Source organism: Scyliorhinus torazame, chromosome 13, assembly GCF_047496885.1.
Source record: "Scyliorhinus torazame isolate Kashiwa2021f chromosome 13, sScyTor2.1, whole genome shotgun sequence".
In the NCBI taxonomy this organism is placed as follows: domain Eukaryota; kingdom Metazoa; phylum Chordata; class Chondrichthyes; order Carcharhiniformes; family Scyliorhinidae; genus Scyliorhinus; species Scyliorhinus torazame.
This window is the reverse complement of record NC_092719.1, coordinates 220,713,111-220,732,135: the sequence shown is the minus strand read 5'-3', so window position 1 is coordinate 220,732,135 and position 19,025 is coordinate 220,713,111.

The window sequence follows — 19,025 nt, the reverse complement described above, 5'->3', positions numbered from 1 at the left end:
TGTGACTGCTTCAGTGTGTGTGTGTCAGAGTGTGTCAGTGTGTGTGTCTGTGTGTGTGTCAGTGTGTGTGTCCGTTTGTGCGTGTCAGTGTGTGTGTCAGTGTGAGTGTTTCAGTGTGTGTGTGTGTCAGAGTGCGTCAGTGTGCTTGTGTCTGTGTGTGTGTCAGCGAGTGTGTCCGTGTGTGCGCGTCAGTGTGTGTGGCAGTGTGAGTGTCAGTGTGTGTGTCAGTGAGTGTGTCAGGGTGAGTGTGTCAGTGCGTGTGTATGTCAGTGTGTGGGTGTCATTGTGTGTGTCAGTGTGTGTGTGCCAGTGTGTGTGTGTGTCAGTGCGTGTGGGTAAGTGTGTGTGTGTCACTGTGTGTGTCAGTGTGTGTGTGTCAGTGTGTGTGTGGGTGTCAGTGTGTGTGTGGTTGTCAGTGCGTGTGTGTAAGTGTGTTGGTGTCAGCGTGTGTGCCTGTGTGAGTGTTTCAGTGTGTGTGTGTGTCAGAGTGCGTCAGTGTGCTTGTGTCTGTGTGTGTGTCAGCGTGTGTGTCCGTGTGTGCGTGTCAGTGTGTGTGGCAGTGTGATTGTCAGTGTGTGTGTCAGTGAGTGTGTCAGGGTGAGTGTGTCTGTGTGTGTGTATGCCAGTGTGTGGGTGTCATTGTGTGTGTCAGTGTGTGTGTGCCAGTGTGTGTGTGTGTCAGTGCGTGTGGGTAAGTGTGTGTGTGTCAGTGAGTGTGTGGAAGTGTGTGTGTGTGTCAGTGTGTGTGCCTGTGTAAATGTGTCAGTGTGTGTGCCAGTGTGTGTGTGTCACTGTGTGTGTCAGTGTGTGTGTCAGTGTGTGTGTGTGTGTCAGTGCGTGTGCGTAAGTGTGTGGGTGTCAGTGTGTGTGCCTGTGTGAGTATGTCAGTGTGTGGGATTCAGTGTGTGTGTCAGTGTGTGTGTCAGTTTGTGTGTGTAAGTGTGTTTGTCTGTGTTAGTGTGCGTGTCAGGGTCTGTGTGTCAGTGTGTGTTTCAGATTGTGTGTATCAGTGTGTGTCCGTGTGTGCGTGTCTTTGTGTGTGTCAGTGTGTGTGTCCATGTGTGCGTGTCAGTGTGTGTGTCAGTGTGAGTGTCAGTGTGTGTGTCAGTGAGTGTGTCAGGGTGAGTGTGTCAGTGTGTGTGTGTGTCAGTGTGCGGGTGTCATTGTGTGTGTCAGTGTGTGTGCCAGTGTGTGTGTGTGTGTCAGTGATTGTGGGTAAGTGTGTGTGTGTCAGTGAGTGTGAGGAAGTGTGTGTGTGTGTCAGTGTGTGTGCCTGTGTGAGTGTGGCAGTGTGTGAGTCAGTGTGTGTGTGTCACTGTGTATGTCAGTGTGTGTGTGTGGGTCAGTGTGTGTGCCTGTGTGAGTATGCCAGTGTGTGGGATTCAGTGTTTGTGTCAGTGTGTGTGTCAGTTTGTGTGTGTAAGTGTGTTTGTCTGTGTTAGTGTGCGTGCCAGGGTCTGTGTGTCAGTGTGAGTGTCAGTGTGTGTGTTTCAGTATGTGTCAGTGTGTGTCTGTGCGTGTGTGTCAGTGTGCATGTGTCAGTGCGTGTCTGTGTGTGTGTCAGTGTGTGTGGCTGTGTGTGCGTGTCAGTGTGTGGCAGTGTGCGTGTGTCGGTGTGTGTGTCAGTGTGAGTGTGCCAGCGTGTTTGTGTCAGTGTGTGTCAGTGTGCATGTGCCAGTGTGTGTGTCAGTGTGTGTGTGTCAGTCTGTGTGTGTCAGTCAGTCTGTGTGTCAGGGTGCGTGTGTCAGTGTGTGTGTGTCAGTGTGTTGTGAATGTAAGTGTGTCAGTGTGTGTTAGTGTATCTGTGTGTGTCAGTGTGTCTGTGCGTCTGTGTGTCAGAGTGTGTGTTTCAGTGTGTGTATGTCAGTATGTGTCAGTGTGTGTCAGTGTGCGTGTTTCAGTGCGTGTGTGTCAGTGTGTGTGTGTCTGCGTGTGTGTCAGTGTTTATGTCCGTGTGTGCGTGTCAGTGTGTGTCAGTGTGTGTCAATGTGAACGTGTCAGTGTGTGTGTGTCAGTCTGTCTGTGTGTCAGAGTGTGTGTGTCAGTCTGTGTGTGTCAGTGTGTGTGTGTCTGTGTGTGTGTCAGTTTGTCTGTCAATGTGTGTGTGTCAGTGTGTGCGTCAGTATCTCTGTGTGTCGGTGTGCGTGTGCCAGTGTGTGTGTCAGTGGATGTGTCAGTGTGAGTGTGTCAGGGTGTGTGTGTCAGTGTGTGTGTCAATGTAAGTGTGTCAGTGTGCCTGTGTGTCAGTGCGTGTGTGTCAGTGTGTGTGTGTGTCAGTGCGTGTGTGTCAGTCTGTGTCAGTGTGTGTGTGTCAGTGTGTGTGTCAGTGTCAGTGTGACAGTGTGCGTGTATCAGTGTGCGTGTGCCAGTGTGTGTGTCAGTCTGTGTGTGTCAGTCTGTGTGTGTCAGTCTGTCAGTGTGTCAGGGTGCGTGTGTCAGTGTGTGTGTCAGTGTGAGTGCGTCAGTGTGTGTGTGTCAGTTTGTATGTCAGTGTGTGTGTGTGTCATTGTGCGTGTGTCAGTGCGTGCGTCACTGTGTGTGTCAGTTTGTGTATCAGTTTGTGTGTCTCAGTGTGTTTGTCTGTGCTAGTGTGTTTGTCAGAGTGTGTGTGTCAGTGTGAGTGCCAGTGCGTGTGTGTAGGTGTGTGTGTGTCGGTGTGTGTGTCAGTGAGTGTTGCAGTGTGAGTGTTTCAGTGCGTGTGTTTCAGTGTGTGTGTGTCTGTGTGTGTGTCAGGATGTGTGTCAGTGTGTGTGCGTCAGTGTGTTTGTGTCAGTGTGTGTTTCAGGTTGTGTGTCTCAGTATGTGTGTCAGTGTCTGTGTGTGTGTCAGTGTGTCTCTGTGTCAGAGTGTGGGTGTCAGTGTGGGTGGGTTAATGTGTGTGTCAGTGTGTGTGTCAATGTGTGTCTGTGTCAGTGTGTGTGTCAGTGTTTGTGTTTCAATGTGTGTGTCAGAGTGTGCCAGTGTGTGTGTCAGTGAGAGTGTGTCAGTGTGTATGTCAGTGATTGTTGCAGTGTGAGTGTTTCAGTGCGTGTGTTTCAGTGTGTATGTCTGTGTGTGTGTCAGGATGTGTGTCAGTGTGTGTGCGTCAGTGTGTTTGTGTCAGTGTGTGTTTCAGTTTGTGTGTCTCAGTATGTGTGTCAGTGTCTGTGTGTGTGTCAGTGGGTCTCTGTGTCAGAGTGTGGGTGTCAGTTTGTGTGTGTCAGTGTGTGTGTGTCAATGTGTGTCTGTGTCAGTGTGTGTGTCTGTGTGAGTTAATGTGTGTGTCAGTGTGTGTGTGTCAATGTGTGTCTGTGTCAGTGTGTGTGTCTGTGTGAGTGTGTCAGTGCGTGCGTCAGTGTGTGTGTCAGTTTGTGTTTCAGTTTGTGTGTCTCAGTGTGTTTTTCTGTGCTAGTGTGTGTGTCAGAGTGTGTGTGTCAGTGTGAGTGCCAGTGCGTGTGTGAAGGTGTGCGTGTGTCGGTGTGTGCCAATGTGTGTGTCAGTGTGAGTGTGTCAGTGTGTGTGTCAGTGAGTGTGTCAGTGTGTGTGTGTCAGTGTGTGGGTGTAACTGTGTGTGTCAGTGTGTGTGTGTGTCAGTGCGTGTGGGTAAGTATGTATGTGTCAGTGTGTGTGCCTGTGTCAGTGTGTCAGTGTGTGTGTGTCAGTCTGTGTGTCAGTCTGTGTGTGTAAGTGTGTTTGTCTGTGCTAGTGTGTGTCAGAGTGTGTGTGTCAGTGTGAGTGTTTCAGTGTGTGTGTGTGTCAGTGTGCGTGTGCCTGTGTGTGTGTCAGTGTGTGTGTCCGTGTGTGCGTGTCAGAGTCTGGCAGTGTGCGTATGTCAGTGTGCGTTTCAGTGTGAGTGTGTCGGTGTGCGTATGTCAGTGTGTGTCAGCGTGCGTGTGTCAGTGTGTGTCAGTGTGAGTGTGTCAGTGTGTGTGTGTCAGTGTGTGTGTGTAAATGTGCATCAGTGTGAGTGGCAATGTATGTGTGTCCGTCTGTGTGTCAGTGTGTGTGTGTGTCAGTGTGTCAGTGCGTCAGAGAGTGTGTATAAGTGTGGGTGTCAGTGTGTGTTTGTCAGACAGTCTGTGTGTCAGGATGTGTGTGTCAGTATGTCGGTGACAGTGTGTGTCTCAGCTTGTGTGTGTCAGGGTGTGTGTCAGTGTTTCTGTGTCAGCGTGTATGTCAGTATGTGTATTTCAGTGTGTGTTTGGCAGTGTGCGTGTCAGTGCGTGTGTGTAAGTGTGTGTCAGTGTGTGTGTCCGTGTCAGTATGTGGCAGTGTGCGCGTGGCAGTGTGTGTGGCAGTGTGAGTGTGTCAGTGCGTGTATGTCAGTGTCTGTGTGTATGTGTGTGTGACAGTGTGTGTGTAAGTGTGTGTGTGTCAGTGTGTGTGTGTGTGTCAGTGTGTGTGTCCGTGTGTGCATGTCAGTCTGTGGCAGGGTGCATGTGTCAGTGTGTGTGTTAGTGTGAGTGTGTCAGTATGTGAGTCAGTGTGTGTGTGTCAGCGTGTGTGTGTGTGTCAGTGTGTGTGTCCGTGTGTGCATGTCAGTCTGTGGCAGGGTGCATGTGTCAGTGTGTGTCTCAGTGTGAGTGTGTCAGTGTGTGAGTAACTATGTGTCAGTGTGTGTGTGTCAGTGAGTGTGTGTCAGTGTGTGTGTCAATGTGTGTGTGTCAATGTGTGTGTTTCAGTGCATGTGTGTAAGTGTGTATGTGTCAGTGTGTGTGTCAGTGTGCGTGTCAATGTGTGTGTGTCAGTGCATGTGTGTAAGTGTGTGTGTGTCAGTGTGTGTGCCTGTGTGAGTGTGTCAGTTTGTGTGCCACTGTGCATGTGACACTGTGTGTGTCAGTGTGAGTGTGTCAGTGAGTGTATGTCAGTGTGTGTGTCAATGTGTGTGTGTCAATGTGTGTGTGTCAGTGCATGTGTGTAAGTGTGTATGTGTCAATGTGTGTGTCAGTGTGTGTGTCAGTTTGTGTGCCACTGTGCATGTGACACTGTGTCTGTCATTGTGTGTGTGTGTCAGTGTGAGAGAGTGTCAGTGCGTGTGTGTAAGTGTGTGGGTGTCAGAGTGTGTGCCTGTGTGAGTTTGTCAGTGTTTGTGTGTCAGTATGTGTGTGTCAGTGTGTGAGTGTCTGTTTGTGTGTCAGTGTGTGTGTCAAAGTGTGAGTGTCAGTGTGTGTGTCAGTCTGTCTGTGTCTCAGTGTGTGTGTGTCAGTGTGTATGTGTTAGTGATTGTGTGTCAGTGTGAGTGTGTCAGTGTCTGTGTGTCAGTGTGTGTGTGTCAATGTTTGTCAGTGTGTGTGTCAATGTATGTGTGTCAGTGTGTGTTGTTCAGTGTCTGTGTCAGTGTGAGTGTGCCAGTGTGGGATGTCAGTGAGTGTGGCAGTGTGCGTGTGTGTGTGTCAGTGTGTGTGTGTCAGTGTGTATGTCAGTATGTGTGTGTCAGTGTGGGTGTGTCAGTGTGTGTGTGTCATTGCGTGTGTGTAAGTGTGTGTTTGTCAGTGTGTGTGGCAGTGTGAGCATGTCAGGGTGTGTGTCAGTGTGCGTGTTTAAGTGTGTGTCAGTGTTTGTCAGTGCGTGTGTCTCAATGTGCATGTGTCAGTGTGTGTGTCAGTGTGAGTGTTTCAGTGTGTGTGTGCCAGCGTGTGTCAGTGTGTGTGTCAGTGTGAGTGTGTCAGCGTGTGTGTGTCAGTGTGTGTGTCAGCGTGTGTGTGTCAGTGTGTGTGTGTCAGTGTGTGTCTGCCAGTGTGTATGTCAGTATCTGTGTGTCAGTGTGTGTTTGTCAGTGTGTGCGTGTCAGTGTGTGTGTGTAAGTGTATGTCCATCTGTGCGTGTGGCAGTATGTGGCAGTCATAGTGTGGCAGTGTGTGTGGCAGTGGGAGTGTGTCAGTGTGTGTGTGTGTCAGTGTGTGTGTGCCAGTGTGTGCCAGTGTGTGTGTCAGTGTGAGTGTGCCAGTGCGTGTATGTCAGTTTCCGTGTGCCTGTGTGTGTGACAGTGTGTGTGTAAGTGTGTGTGTCAGTGTGTGTGCGTCAGTGTGTGTGTGTCAGTGTGTGCGTGTCAGTTCGTGTGCCACTGTGTGTGTGTCACTGTGTGTGTCACTGTGTGTGTGTGTAAGTGTGTGTGTGTCAGTGCGTGTGTGTGTAAGCGTGTGGGTGTCAGAGTGTGTGCCTGTGTGAGTGTGTCAGTGTTTGTGTATCAGTATGTGTGTGTCAGTGTGTGCGTCAGTGTGATTGTTAATGTCTTTGTCAGTGTGAGTGTTTCAGTGTGTGTGTGCCAGTGTGTGTGTGTCAGTGTGCGTGTCAGTGTGAGTGTGTCGGTGGGCGTATGTCAGTGTGTGTCAGAGTGCGTGTGTCAGTGTGTGTGTGTAAATGTGTATCAGTGTGAGTGTCAATGTATGTGCGTCCATCTGTGTGTCAGTGTGTGTGTGAGTCAGTGTGTCTGTGTGTCAAAGAGTGTGTATCAGTGTGGGTGTCAGTGTGTGTTTGTCAGACTGTCTGTGTGCCAGGATGAGTGTGTCAGTATGTCTGTGTCAGTGTGTGTCTCAGCATGTGTGTGTCAGGTTGTGTGTGTCAGTGTGTGTGTGTCAGTGTGTGTGTCCTTTTGTGCGCGTCAGTGTGTGTGTCAGTGTGAGTGTCAGTGTGTGTGTCTGTAAGTGTCTCAGTTTGACTGTGCCAGTGTGTGTGTGTCACTATGTTTGTGTCAGTCGGTGTGTATGTGTGAGTGTGTCAGTGTGTGTGCGTCATGTGTGTGTTTCAGTTTGTGTGTCTCAATGTGTTTGTCTGTGCTAGTGTGTGTCAGAGTGTCTGTGTCAGTGTGCGTGTGTCGGTGTGTGAGTCAGTGTGACTGTTTCAGTGTGTGTGTCAGAGTGTGTCAGTGTGTGTGTGTCTGTGTGTGTGTCAGTGTGTGTCTCCTTTTGTGCGTGTCAGTGTGTGTGTCAGTGTGAGTGTCAGTGTGTGTGTGTAAGTGTGTGGGTGTCAGAGTGTGTGCCTGTGTGAGTTTGTCAGTATTTGTGTGTCAGTATGTGTGTGTCAGTGTGAGAGTGTCTGTTTGTGTGTCAGTGTGTGTGTCAAAGTGTGAGTGTCAGTGTGTGTGTCAGTCTGTCTGTGTCTCAGTGTGTGTGTGCCAGTGTGTATGTTAGTGATTGTGTGTCAGTGTGTGTGTCAATGTATGTGTGTCAGTGTGTGTTGTTCAGTGTCTGTGTCAGTGTGAGTGTGCCAGTGTGGGATGTCAGTGTGTGTGGCAGTGTGTGTGTGTGTGTCAGTGTGTATGTGTCAGTGTGTATGTCAGTATGTGTGTGTCAGTGTGGGTGTGGCAGTGTGTGTGTGTCATTGCGTGTGTGTAAGTGTGTGTTTGTCAGTGTGTGTGGCAGTGTGAGCGTGTCAGGGTGTGTGTCAGTGTGCGTGTTTCAGTGTGTGTCAGTGTTTGTCAGTGCGTGTGTCTCAATGTGCATGTGTCAGTGTGTGTGTCAGTGTGAGTGTTTCTGTGTGTGTGTGCCAGTGTGTGTCAGTGTGTGTGTCAGTGTGAGTGTGTCAGTGTGTGTATGTCAGTGTGTGTGTCAGCGTGTGTGTGTCAGTGTGTGTGTGTCAGTGTGTGTCTGCCAGTGTGTATGTCAGTATCTGTGTGTCAGTGTGTGTTTGTCAGTGTGTGTGTGTCAGTGCGTGTGTGTAAGTGTATGTCCGTCTGTGCGTGTGGCAGTATGTGGCCGTCATAGTGTGGCAGTGTGTGTGGCGGTGTGAGTGTGTCAGTGTGTGTGTGTGTCAGTGTGTGTGTGCCAGTGTGTGCCAGTGTGTGTGTGTCAGTGTGAGTGTGCCAGTGCGTGTATGTCAGTTTCCGTGTGCCTGTGTGTGCATCTGTGAGTGTGTCAGTGTGTGTGTGTCAGTGTGTATGTCTGTGCTAGTGTGTGTGTCAGTGTGTGTGTGTCAGTGTGTGTCACTGCGTGTGTGTAAGTGTGTGGGTGTCAGTGTGTGTGCCTGTGTGAGTGTGTCAGTGTGTGGCTGTGTGTGTCAGTGTGTCAGTGTGTGTGTGTCAGTGTGTGTGTCAGTGTGTGTGTTTCAGTGTGCGTCAGTCCTAGTTTGTCTGTGTTAGTGTGTGTGTCAGGGACTGTGTGTCATTGTGAGTGTCAGTGTGTGTGTTTCAGTGTGTATCAGTGTGTGTCGGTCCGTGCGTGTCAGTGTGCGTGTGTCAGTGTGCGCCAGTGTGTTTGTCAGTGTGAGTGTTTCAGTGCGTGTGTGTCAGTGTGTGTGTGTCTGTGTGTGTGTCAGTGTGCCTGTGTCGGTGTTTGTCAGTGTGTGTGTCACTGTGAGTGTTTCAGTGAGTGTGTCCGTTTGTGTGTGTCAATGTGTGTGCCAGTGTGAGTGCCAGTGTGTGTGTCAGTGAGTGTGTCAGTGTGTGTGTCCGTTTGTGCGTGTCAGTGTGTGTGTCAGTGTGAGTGCCAGTGTGTGTGTCAGTGTGTGTGTGTCAGTGTGTGGGTGTAACTGTGTGTGTCAGTGTGTGTCAGTGCGTGAGGGTAAGTATGTATGTGTCAGTGTGTGTGAGTGTGTCAGTGTGTGTGTGTCAATCTGTGTGTCAGTCTGTGTGTGTAAGTGTGTTTGTCTGTGCTAGTGTGTGTCAGAGTGTGTGTGTCAGTGTGAGTGTTTCAGTGTGTGTGTGTCAGTGTGTGTGTGCCTGTGTGTGTGTCAGTGTGTGTGTCCGTGTGTGCGTGTCAGAGTCTGGCAGTGTGCGTGTGTCAGTGTGCGTGTCAGTGTGTGTGTCAGTGTGCGTATGTCAGTGTGTGTCAGCGTGATTGTGTCAGTGTGTGTCAGTGTGAGTGTGTCAGTGTGTGTGTGTCAGTGTGTGTGTGTAAATGTGCATCAGTGTGAGTGTCAGTGTGTGTGTGTCCGTCTGTGTGTCAGTGTGTGTGTGTGTCAGTGTGTCAGTGCGCCAGAGAGTGTGTATAAGTGTGGGTGTCAGTGTGTGTTTGTCAGACAGTCTGTGTGTCAGGATATGTGTGTCAGTATGTTGGTGACAGTGTGTGTCTCAGCATGTGTGTGTCAGGGTGTGTGTCACATCTGTGTCAGCGTGTATGTCAGTATGTGTATGTCAGTGTGTGTTTGTCAGTGTGCGTGTCAGTGCGTGTGTGTAAGTGTGTGTCAGTGTGTGTGTCCGTGTCAGTATGTGGCAGTGTGCGTGTGGCAGTGTGTGTGGCAGTGTGTGTGTCAGTGCGTGTATGTCAGTGTCTGTGTGTATGTGTGTGTGACAGTGTGTGTGTAATTGTGTGTGTGTCAGTGTGATTGTTTCAGTGTGTTTGTGACAGCGTGTGTCAGTGTGTGCGTGTGTGTGTTTGTGCCAGTGTGTGCGTCCGTGTGTGCATGTCAGTGTGTGGCAGTGTGCATTTGTCAGTGTGTGTGTTAGTGTGAGTGTGTCAGTATGTGAGTCAGTGTGTGTGTGTCAGCGTGTGTGTGTGTGTCAGTGTGTGTGTCCGTGTGTGCATGTCAGTGCGTGGCAGGGTGCGTGTGTCAGTGTGTGTCTCAGTGTGAGTGTGTCAGTGTGTGAGTAACTATGTGTCAGTGTGTGTGTGTCAGTGAGTGTGTGTCAGTGTGTGTGTCAATGTGTGTGTGTCAATGTGTGTGTGTCAGTGCGTGTGTAAGTGTGTATGTGTCAGTGTGTGTGTCAGTGTGTGTGTCAATGTGTGTGTGTCAGTGCATGTGTGTAAGTGTGTGTGTGTCAGCGTGTGTGCCTGTGTGAGTGTGTCAGTTTGTGTGCCACTGTGCATGTGACACTGTGTGTGTCAGTGTGAGTGTGTCAGTGAATGTACATCAGTGTGTGTCAATATGTGTGTGTCAATGTGTGTGTGTCAGTGCATGTGTGTCAGTGTGTATGTGTCAGTGTGTGTGTCAGTGTGTGTGTCAATGTGTGTGTGTTAGTGCATGTGTGTAAGTGTGTGTGTCAGTGTGTGTGCCTGTGTGAGTGTGTCAGTTTGTGTGCCACTGTGCATGTGACACTGTGTGTGTCAGTGTGAGTGTGTCAGTGAGTGTATGTCAGTGTGTGTGTCAGCGTGTGTGTGTCAGTGTGTGTGTGTCAGTGTGTGTCTGCCAGTGTGTATGTCAGTATCTGTGTGTCAGTGTGTGTTTGTCAGTGTGTGCGTGTCAGTGCGTGTGTGTAAGTGTATGTCCGTCTGTGCATGTGGCAGTATGTGGCAGTCATATAGTGTGGCAGTGTGTGTGGCAGTGGGAGTGTGTCAGTGTGTGTGTGTGTCAGTGTGTGTGTGCCAGTGTGTGCCAGTGTGTGTGTCAGTGTGAGTGTGCCAGTGCGTGTATGTCAGTTTCCGTGTGCCTGTGTGTGTGACAGTGTGTGTGTAAGTTTGTGTGTGTCAGTGTGTGTGCGTCAGTGTGTGTGTGTCAGTGTGTGCGTGTCAGTTCGTGTGCCACTGTCTGTGTGTCACTGTGTGTGTGACTGTGTGTGTGTCAGTGTGAGTGTGTGTCAGTGTGTGTGTAAGTGTGTGGGTGTCAGAGTGTGTGCCTGTGTGAGTGTGTCAGTGTTTGTGTATCAGTATGTGCGTGTCAGTGTGTGTGTCAGTGTGATTGTTAATGTCTTTGTCAGTGTGAGTGTTTCAGTGTGTGTGTGTCAGTGTGTGTGTGTCAGTGTGTCTGTCAGTGTGAGTGTGTCGGTTGGCGTATGTCTGTGTGTGTCAGTGTGTGTGTCAGTGTGAGTGTGTCGGTTGGCGTATGTCTGTGTGTGTCAGTATGTGAGTCAGTGTGTGTGTGTCAGCGTGTGTGTGTGTGTCAGTGTGTGTGTCCGTGTGTGCATGTCAGTGCGTGGCAGGGTGCGTGTGTCAGTGTGTGTCTCAGTGTGAGTGTGTCAGTGTGTGAGTAACTATGTGTCAGTGTGTGTGTGTCAGTGAGTGTGTGTCAGTGTGTGTCAATGTGTGTGTGTCAATGTGTGTGTGTCAGTGCGTGTGTAAGTGTGTATGTGTCAGTGTGTGTGTCAGTGTGTGTGTCAATGTGTGTGTGTCAGTGCATGTGTGTAAGTGTGTGTGTGTCAGCGTGTGTGCCTGTGTGAGTGTGTCAGTTTGTGTGCCACTGTGCATGTGACACTGTGTGTGTCAGTGTGAGTGTGTCAGTGAATGTACATCAGTGTGTGTGTCAATATGTGTGTGTCAATGTGTGTGTGTCAGTGCATGTGTGTCAGTGTGTATGTGTCAGTGTGTGTGTCAGTGTGTGTGTCAATGTGTGTGTGTTAGTGCATGTGTGTAAGTGTGTGTGTCAGTGTGTGTGCCTGTGTGAGTGTGTCAGTTTGTGTGCCACTGTGCATGTGACACTGTGTGTGTCAGTGTGAGTGTGTCAGTGAGTGTATGTCAGTGTGTGTGTCAGCGTGTGTGTGTCAGTGTGTGTGTGTCAGTGTGTGTCTGCCAGTGTGTATGTCAGTATCTGTGTGTCAGTGTGTGTTTGTCAGTGTGTGCGTGTCAGTGCGTGTGTGTAAGTGTATGTCCGTCTGTGCGTGTGGCAGTATGTGGCAGTCATATAGTGTGGCAGTGTGTGTGGCAGTGGGAGTGTGTCAGTGTGTGTGTGTGTCAGTGTGTGTGCCAGTGTGTGCCAGTGTGTGTGTCAGTGTGAGTGTGCCAGTGCGTGTATGTCAGTTTCCGTGTGCCTGTGTGTGTGACAGTGTGTGTGTAAGTTTGTGTGTGTCAGTGTGTGTGCATCAGTGTGTGTGTGTCAGTGTGTGCGTGTCAGTTCGTGTGCCACTGTCTGTGTGTCACTGTGTGTGTGACTGTGTGTGTGTAAGTGTGAGTGTGTGTCAGTGTGTGTGTAAGTGTGTGGGTGTCAGAGTGTGTGCCTGTGTGAGTGTGTCAGTGTTTGTGTATCAGTACGTGCGTGTCAGTGTGTGTGTCAGTGTGATTGTTAATGTCTTTGTCAGTGTGAGTGTTTCAGTGTGTGTGTGTCAGTGTGTGTGTGTCAGTGTGTCTGTCAGTGTGAGTGTGTCGGTTGGCGTATGTCTGTGTGTGTCAGTGTGTGTGTCAGTGTGAGTGTGTCGGTTGGCGTATGTCTGTGTGTGTCAGAGTGCGTGTGTCAGTGTGTGTCGGTGTGAGTGTGTCAGTGTGTGTGTGTCAGTGTGTGTGTGTAAATGTGTGTCAGTGTGAGTGTCAATGTATGTGTGTCCATCTGTGTGTCAGTGTGTGTGTGAGTCAGTGTGTCTGTGTGTCAAAGAGTGTGTATCATTGTGGGTGTCAGTGTGTGTTTGTCAGACTGTCTGTGTGCCAGGATGAGTGTGTCAGTATGTCTGTGTCAGTGTGTGTCTCAGCATGTGTGTGTCAGGTTGTGTGTGTCAGTGTGTGTGTGTCAGTGTGTATGTCAGTATGTGTATGTCAGTGCGTGTTTGTCAGTGTGTGTGTCAGTGCGTGTGTGTAAGTGTGTGTCAGTGTGTGTGTCCGTCTGTGCGTGTCGGTATGTGGCAGTGTGCATGTGGCAGTGTGTGCGGCAGTGTGAGTGTTTCAGTACGTGTATGTCAGTGCCGTGTGCCTGTGTGGGTGACAGTGTGTGTGTAAGTTTGTGTGTGTCCGTGTGTGCGCGTTAGTGTGTTAGTGTGTGTGTCAGTATGTGCGTGTCAGTGTGTGTGTCAGTGTGTGTGTATGTCAGTGTGATTGTCAGTGTGTGTGTGTCAGTGTGCGTGTGTCAGTGTGTGTCAGTGTGGGTGTTGGTATGATTGTTTTAGTGTGTGTGTGACAGCGTGCGTCAGTGTGTGCGTGTGTGTGTTTGTGTCAGTGTGTGCCATGTATGCGGGCAGTGTGCGTGTGTGTGTTAGTGTGAGTGTGTCAGTGTGTGTGTCCGTGTGTGCGTGTCAGTGTGTGACAGTGTGCGTGTGTCAGTGCGTGTCTCAGTGTGAGTGTGTCAGTGTGTGAGTAAGTGTGTGTCAGTGTCTGTCAGTGTGAGTGTGTCAGTGTGTGTGTGTCAGTGTGTGTGTGTAAATGTGCATCAGTGTGAGTGTCAGTGTGTGTGTGTCCGTCTGTGTGTCAGTGTGTGTGTGTGTCAGTGTGTCAGTGCGCCAGAGAGTGTGTATAAGTGTGGGTGTCAGTGTGTGTTTGTCAGACAGTCTGTGTGTCAGGATATGTGTGTCAGTATGTTGGTGACAGTGTGTGTCTCAGCATGTGTGTGTCAGGGTGTGTGTCACATCTGTGTCAGCGTGTATGTCAGTATGTGTATGTCAGTGTGTGTTTGTCAGTGTGCGTGTCAGTGCGTGTGTGTAAGTGTGTGTCAGTGTGTGTGTCCGTGTCAGTATGTGGCAGTGTGCGTGTGGCAGTGTGTGTGGCAGTGTGTGTGTCAGTGCGTGTATGTCAGTGTCTGTGTGTATGTGTGTGTGACAGTGTGTGTGTAAGTGTGTGTGTGTCAGTGTGATTGTTTCAGTGTGTTTGTGACAGCGTGTGTCAGTGTGTGCGTGTGTGTGTTTGTGCCAGTGTGTGCGTCCGTGTGTGCATGTCAGTGTGTGGCAGTGTGCATTTGTCAGTGTGTGTGTTAGTGTGAGTGTGTCAGTATGTGAGTCAGTGTGTGTGTGTCAGCGTGTGTGTGTGTGTCAGTGTGTGTGTCCGTGTGTGCATGTCAGTGCGTGGCAGGGTGCGTGTGTCAGTGTGTGTCTCAGTGTGAGTGTGTCAGTGTGTGAGTAACTATGTGTCAGTGTGTGTGTGTCAGTGAGTGTGTGTCAGTGTGTGTGTCAATGTGTGTGTGCAAATGTGTGTGTGTCAGTGCATGTGTGTAAGTGTGTATGTGTCAGTGTGTGTGTCAGTGTGTGTGTCAATGTGTGTGTGTCAGTGCATGTATGTAAGTGTGTGTGTGTCAGCGTGTGTGCCTGTGTGAGTGTGTCAGTTTGTGTGCCACTGTGCATGTGACACTGTGTGTGTCAGTGTGAGTGTGTCAGTGAATGTACATCAGTGTGTGTGTCAATATGTGTGTGTCAATGTGTGTGTGTCAGTGCATGTGTGTCAGTGTGTATGTGTCAGTGTGTGTGTCAGTGTGTGTGTCAATGTGTGTGTGTCAGTGCATGTGTGTAAGTGTGTGTGTCAGTGTGTGTGCCTGTGTGAGTGTGTCAGTTTGTGTGCCACTGTGCATGTGACACTGTGTGTGTCAGTGTGAGTGTGTCAGTGAGTGTATGTCAGTGTGTGTGTCAATGTGTGTGTGTCAATGTGTGTGTGTCAGTGCATGTGTGTAAGTGTGTATGTGTCAGTGTGAGTGTCAGTGTGTGTGTCAATGTGTGTGTGTCAGTGCATGTGTGTCAGTGTGTGTGTGTCAGTGTGTGTGCCTGTGTGAGTGTGTCAGTTTGTGTGCCACTGTGCATGTGACACTGTGTCTGTCAGTGTGTCTGTGTGTCAGTGTGAGAGAGTGTCAGTGTGTGTGTGTAAGTGTGTGGGTGTCAGAGTGTGTGCCTGTGTGAGTTTGTCAGTGTTTGTGTGTCAGTATGTGTGTGTCAGTGTGTGAGTGTCTGTTTGTGTGTCAGTGTGTGTGTCAAAGTGTGAGTGTCAGTGTGTGTGTCAGTCTGTCTGTGTCTCAGTGTGTGTGTGCCAGTGTGTATGTGTTAGTGATTGTGTGTCAGTGTGAGTGTGTCAGTGTGTGTGTGTCAGTGTGTGTGTGTCAATGTGTGTCAGTGTGTGTGTCAATGTATGTGTGTCCGTGTGTGTTGTTCAGTGTCTGTGTCAGTGTGAGTGTGCCAGTGTGGGATGTCAGTGAGTGTGGCAGTGTGTGTGTGTGTGTCACTGTGTGTGTGTCAGTGTGTATGTCAGTATGTGTGTGTCAGTGTGGGTGTGTCAGTGTGTGTGTGTCATTGTGTGTGTGTAAGTGTGTGTTTGGCAGTGTGTGTGGCAGTGTGAGCGTGTCAGGGTGTGTGTCAGTGTGCGTGTTTCAGTGTGTGTCAGTGTTTGTCAGTGCGTGTGTCTCAATGTGCATGTGTCAGTGTGTGTGTCAGTGTGAGTGTTTCAGTGTGTGTGTGCCAGCGTGTGTCAGTGTGTGTGTCAGTGTGTTTGTGTCAGCGTGTGTGTGTCAGTGTGTGTGTCAGCGTGTGTGTGTCAGTGTGTGTGTGTCAGTGTGTGTCTGCCAGTGTGTATGTCAGTATCTGTGTGTCAGTGTGTGTTTGTCAGTGTGTGCGTGTCAGTGCGTGTGTGTAAGTGTATGTCCGTCTGTGCGTGTGGCAGTATGTGGCAGTCATATAGTGTGGCAGTGTGTGTGGCAAGTGGGAGTGTGTCAGTGTGTGTGTGTGTCAGTGTGTGTGTGCCAGTGTGTGCCAGTGTGTGTGTCAGTGTGAGTGTGCCAATGCGTGTATGTCAGTTTCCGTGTGCCTGTGTGTGTGACAGTGTGTGTGTAAGTTTGTGTGTGTCAGTGTGTGTGCGTCAGTGTGTGTGTGTCAGTGTGTGCGTGTCAGTTCGTGTGCCACTGTCTGTGTGTCACTGTGTGTGTCACTGTGTGTGTGTAAGTGTGAGTGTGTGTCAGTGTGTGTGTAAGTGTGTGGGTGTCAGAGTGTGTGCCTGTGTGAGTGTGTCAGTGTTTGTGTATCAGTATGTGCGTGTCAGTGTTTGTGTCAGTGTGATTGTTAATGTCTTTGTCAGTGTGAGTGTTTCAGTGTGTGTGTGTCAGTGTGTGTGTGTCAGTGTGTCTGTCAGTGTGAGTGTGTCGGTTGGCGTATGTCTGTGTGTGTCAGTGTGTGTGTCAGTTTGAGTGTGTCGGTTGGCGTATGTCTGTGTCTGTCAGAGTGCGTGTGTCAGTGTGTGTCGGTGTGAGTGTGTCAGTGTGTGTGTGTCAGTGTGTGTGTGTAAATGTGTGTCAGTGTGAGTGTCAATGTATGTGTGTCCATCTGTGTGTCAGTGTGTGTGTGAGTCAGTGTGTCTGTGTGTCAAAGAGTGTGTATCAGTGTGGGTGTCAGTGTGTGTTTGTCAGACTGTCTGTGTGCCAGGATGAGTGTGTCAGTATGTCTGTGTCAGTGTGTGTCTCAGCATGTGTGTGTCAGGTTGTGTGTGTCAGTGTGTGTGTGTCAGTGTGTATGTCAGTATGTGTATGTCAGTGCGTGTTTGTCAGTGTGTGTGTCAGTGCGTGTGTGTAAGTGTGTGTCAGTGTGTGTGTCCGTCTGTGCGTGTCGGTATGTGGCAGTGTGCATGTGGCAGTGTGTGCGGCAGTGTGAGTGTTTCAGTACGTGTATGTCAGTGCCGTGTGCCTGTGTGGGTGACAGTGTGTGTGTAAGTTTGTGTGTGTCCGTGTGTGCGCGTTAGTGTGTTAGTGTGTGTGTCAGTGTGTGCGTGTCAGTGTGTGTGTCAGTGTGTGTGTATGTCAGTGTGATTGTCAGTGTGTGTGTGTCAGTGTGCGTGTGCCAGTGTGTGTCAGTGTGGGTGTTGGTATGATTGTTTTAGTGTGTGTGTGACAGCGTGCGTCAGTGTGTGCGTGTGTGTGTTTGTGTCAGTGTGTGCCATGTGTGCGGGCAGTGTGCGTGTGTGTGTTAGTGTGAGTGTGTCAGTGTGTGTGTCCGTGTGTGCGTGTCAGTGTGTGACAGTGTGCGTGTGTCAGTGCGTGTCTCAGTGTGAGTGTGTCAGTGTGTGAGTAAGTGTGTGTCAGTGTCTGTCAGTGTGAGTGAGTCAGTGCGTGTGTGTCAGTGTGTGTGTGTCTGTGTGTTTGTCTAAGTGTGTGTCAGTGTGTGTGTGTCAATGTGTGTGTGCCAGTGGATGTGTGTTAGTGTGCGTGTGGCTGTGTGAGTGTGTCAATGTGTGCGTGTCAGTCTGTGTGTGTCAATGTGTGTCAGTGGGTGTGTCAATGTATGCGTGTCAGTATGAATGTGTCAGTGTGTGTATGTCAGTGTGTGTGGCAGTGTGTGTGTCAGTGTGTGTGTGTCAGTGTGTGTGTCAGTCTGTCTGTGTCTCATTGTGTGTGTGTCAGTGGATGTGTGTTAGTGTGCGTGTGGCTGTGTGAGTGTGTCAATGTGTGCGTGTCAGTCTGTGTGTGTCAATGTGTGTCAGTGTGTGTGTCAATGTATGTGTGTCAGTGTGAATGTGTCAGTGTGTGTATGTCAGTGTGTGTGGCAGTGTGTGTGTGTCAGTGTGTGTGTGTCTGTGTGTTTGACAGCATGTGTGAGTCAGTGTGGGTGTGTCAGTGGGTGGGTGTCATTGCGTGTGTGCAAGTGTGTGTTTGTCAGTGTGTGTGGCAGTGTGAGTGTGTCAGGGTGTGTGTCAGTGTGCGTGTTTCAGTATGTGTCTGTGTTTGTCAGTGCGTGTCTGTCAATGTGCATGTGACAGTGTGTGTGTCAGTGTGAGTGTTTCAGTGTGTGTGTGCCAGCGTGTGTCAGTGTGTGTGTCAGTGAGTGTGTGCCAGCGTGTGTGTGTCAGTGTGTGTGTCAGCATGTGTGTGTCAGTGTGTGTGTGTCAGTGTGTGTCTGCCAGTGTGTATGTCAGTATCTGTGTGTCAGTGTGTGTTTGTCAGTGTGTGTGTGTCAGTGCGTGTGTGTAAGTGTATGTGTGTCAGTGTGTGTGTCCGTCTGTGCATGTCAGTGTGTAGCAGTGTGTGTGGCAGTGTGAGTGTGTCAGTGTGTGTGTGTCAGTGTGTGTCAGTGTGCCAGTGCGTGTATGTCAGTTTCTGTGTGTCTGTGTGTGTGACAGTGTGTGTGTAAGTGCGTGTGTGCCAGTGTGTGTGTGTCAGTGTGTCAGTGTGTGTCAGTGTGTGCGTGTCAGTTCGTGTGCCACTGCGTGTGTGTCACTGTGTGTGTCACTGTGTGTGTGTGTCAGTGTGAGTGTGTGTCAGTGCGTGTGTGTAAGTGTGTGGGTGTCAGAGTGTGTGCCTGTGTGAGTGTGTCAGTGTTTGTGTGTCAGAATGTGTGTGTCAGTGTGTGACAGTGTGTGTGTCAGTGTGAGTGTTAATGTGTTTGTCAGAATGAGTGTTTCAGTGTGTGTGTGTCAGTGTGTGTGTGTCTGTGTGTGTGTCAGTGTGTGTGTCAGTGTGAGTGTGTCGGTGGGCGTATGTCCGTGTGTGTCAGAGTGCGTGTGTCAGTGTGTGTCGGTGTGAGTGTGTCAGTGTGTGTGTTTCAGTGTGTGTGTGTAAATGTGTGTCAGTGTGAGTGTCAATGTATGTGTGTCCATCTGTGTGTCAGTGTGTGTGTGTGTCAGTGTGTCTGTGTGTCAAAGAGTGTGTATCCGTGTGGGTGTCAGTGTGTGTTTGTCAGACTGTCTGTGTGTCAGGATGAGTGTGTCAGTATGTCTGTATCAGTGTGTGCTTCAGCATGTGTGTGTCAGGGTGTGTGTGTCAGTGTGTGTGTGTCAGTGTGTGTGTCAGTGCTTGTGTGTAAGTGTGTGTCAGTGTGTGTGTCCGTCTGTGCGTGTCGGTATGTGGCAGTGTGCGTGTGTCAGTGTGTGTGTCAGTGTGTGTGTGTCAGTGGGTGTGTGTCAGTCTGTCTGTGTGTCAGTGTGTGTGTCAGTGTGCGAGTGTGTGTGTGTGTGTCAGTGTGTGTGTCAGTCTGTCTGTGTCTCAGTGTGTGTGTGCCAGTGGATGTGTGTTAGTGTGCGTGTGGCTGTGTGAGTGTGTCAATGTGTGCGTGTCAGTCTGTGTGTGTCAATGTGTGTCAGTGTGTGTGTCAATGTATGTGTGTCAGTGTGAATGTGTCAGTGTGTGTATGTCAGTGTGTGTGGCAGTGTGTGTGTGTCAGAGTGTGTGTGTCAGTGTGTTTGACAGTATGTGTGAGTCAGTGTGGGTGTGTCAGTGGGTGGGTGTCATTGCGTGTGTGCAAGTGTGGGTTTGTCAGTGTGTGTGGCAGTGTGAGTGTGTCAGTGTGTGTGTCAGTCTGTCTGTGTCTCAGTGTGTGTGTGCCAGTGGATGTGTGTTAGTGTGTGGGTGGCTGTGTGAGTGTGTCAATGTGTGCGTGTCAGTCTGTGTGAGTCAATGTGTGTCAGTATGTGTGTCAATGTATGTGTGTCAGTGTGAATGTGTCAGTGTGTGTATGTCAGTGTGTGTGGCAGTGTGTGTGTGTCAGTGTGTGTGTGTCTGTGTGTTTGACAGCATGTGTGAGTCAGTGTGGGTGTGTCAGTGGGTGTGTGTCATTGCGTGTGTGCAAGTGTGTGTTTGTCAGT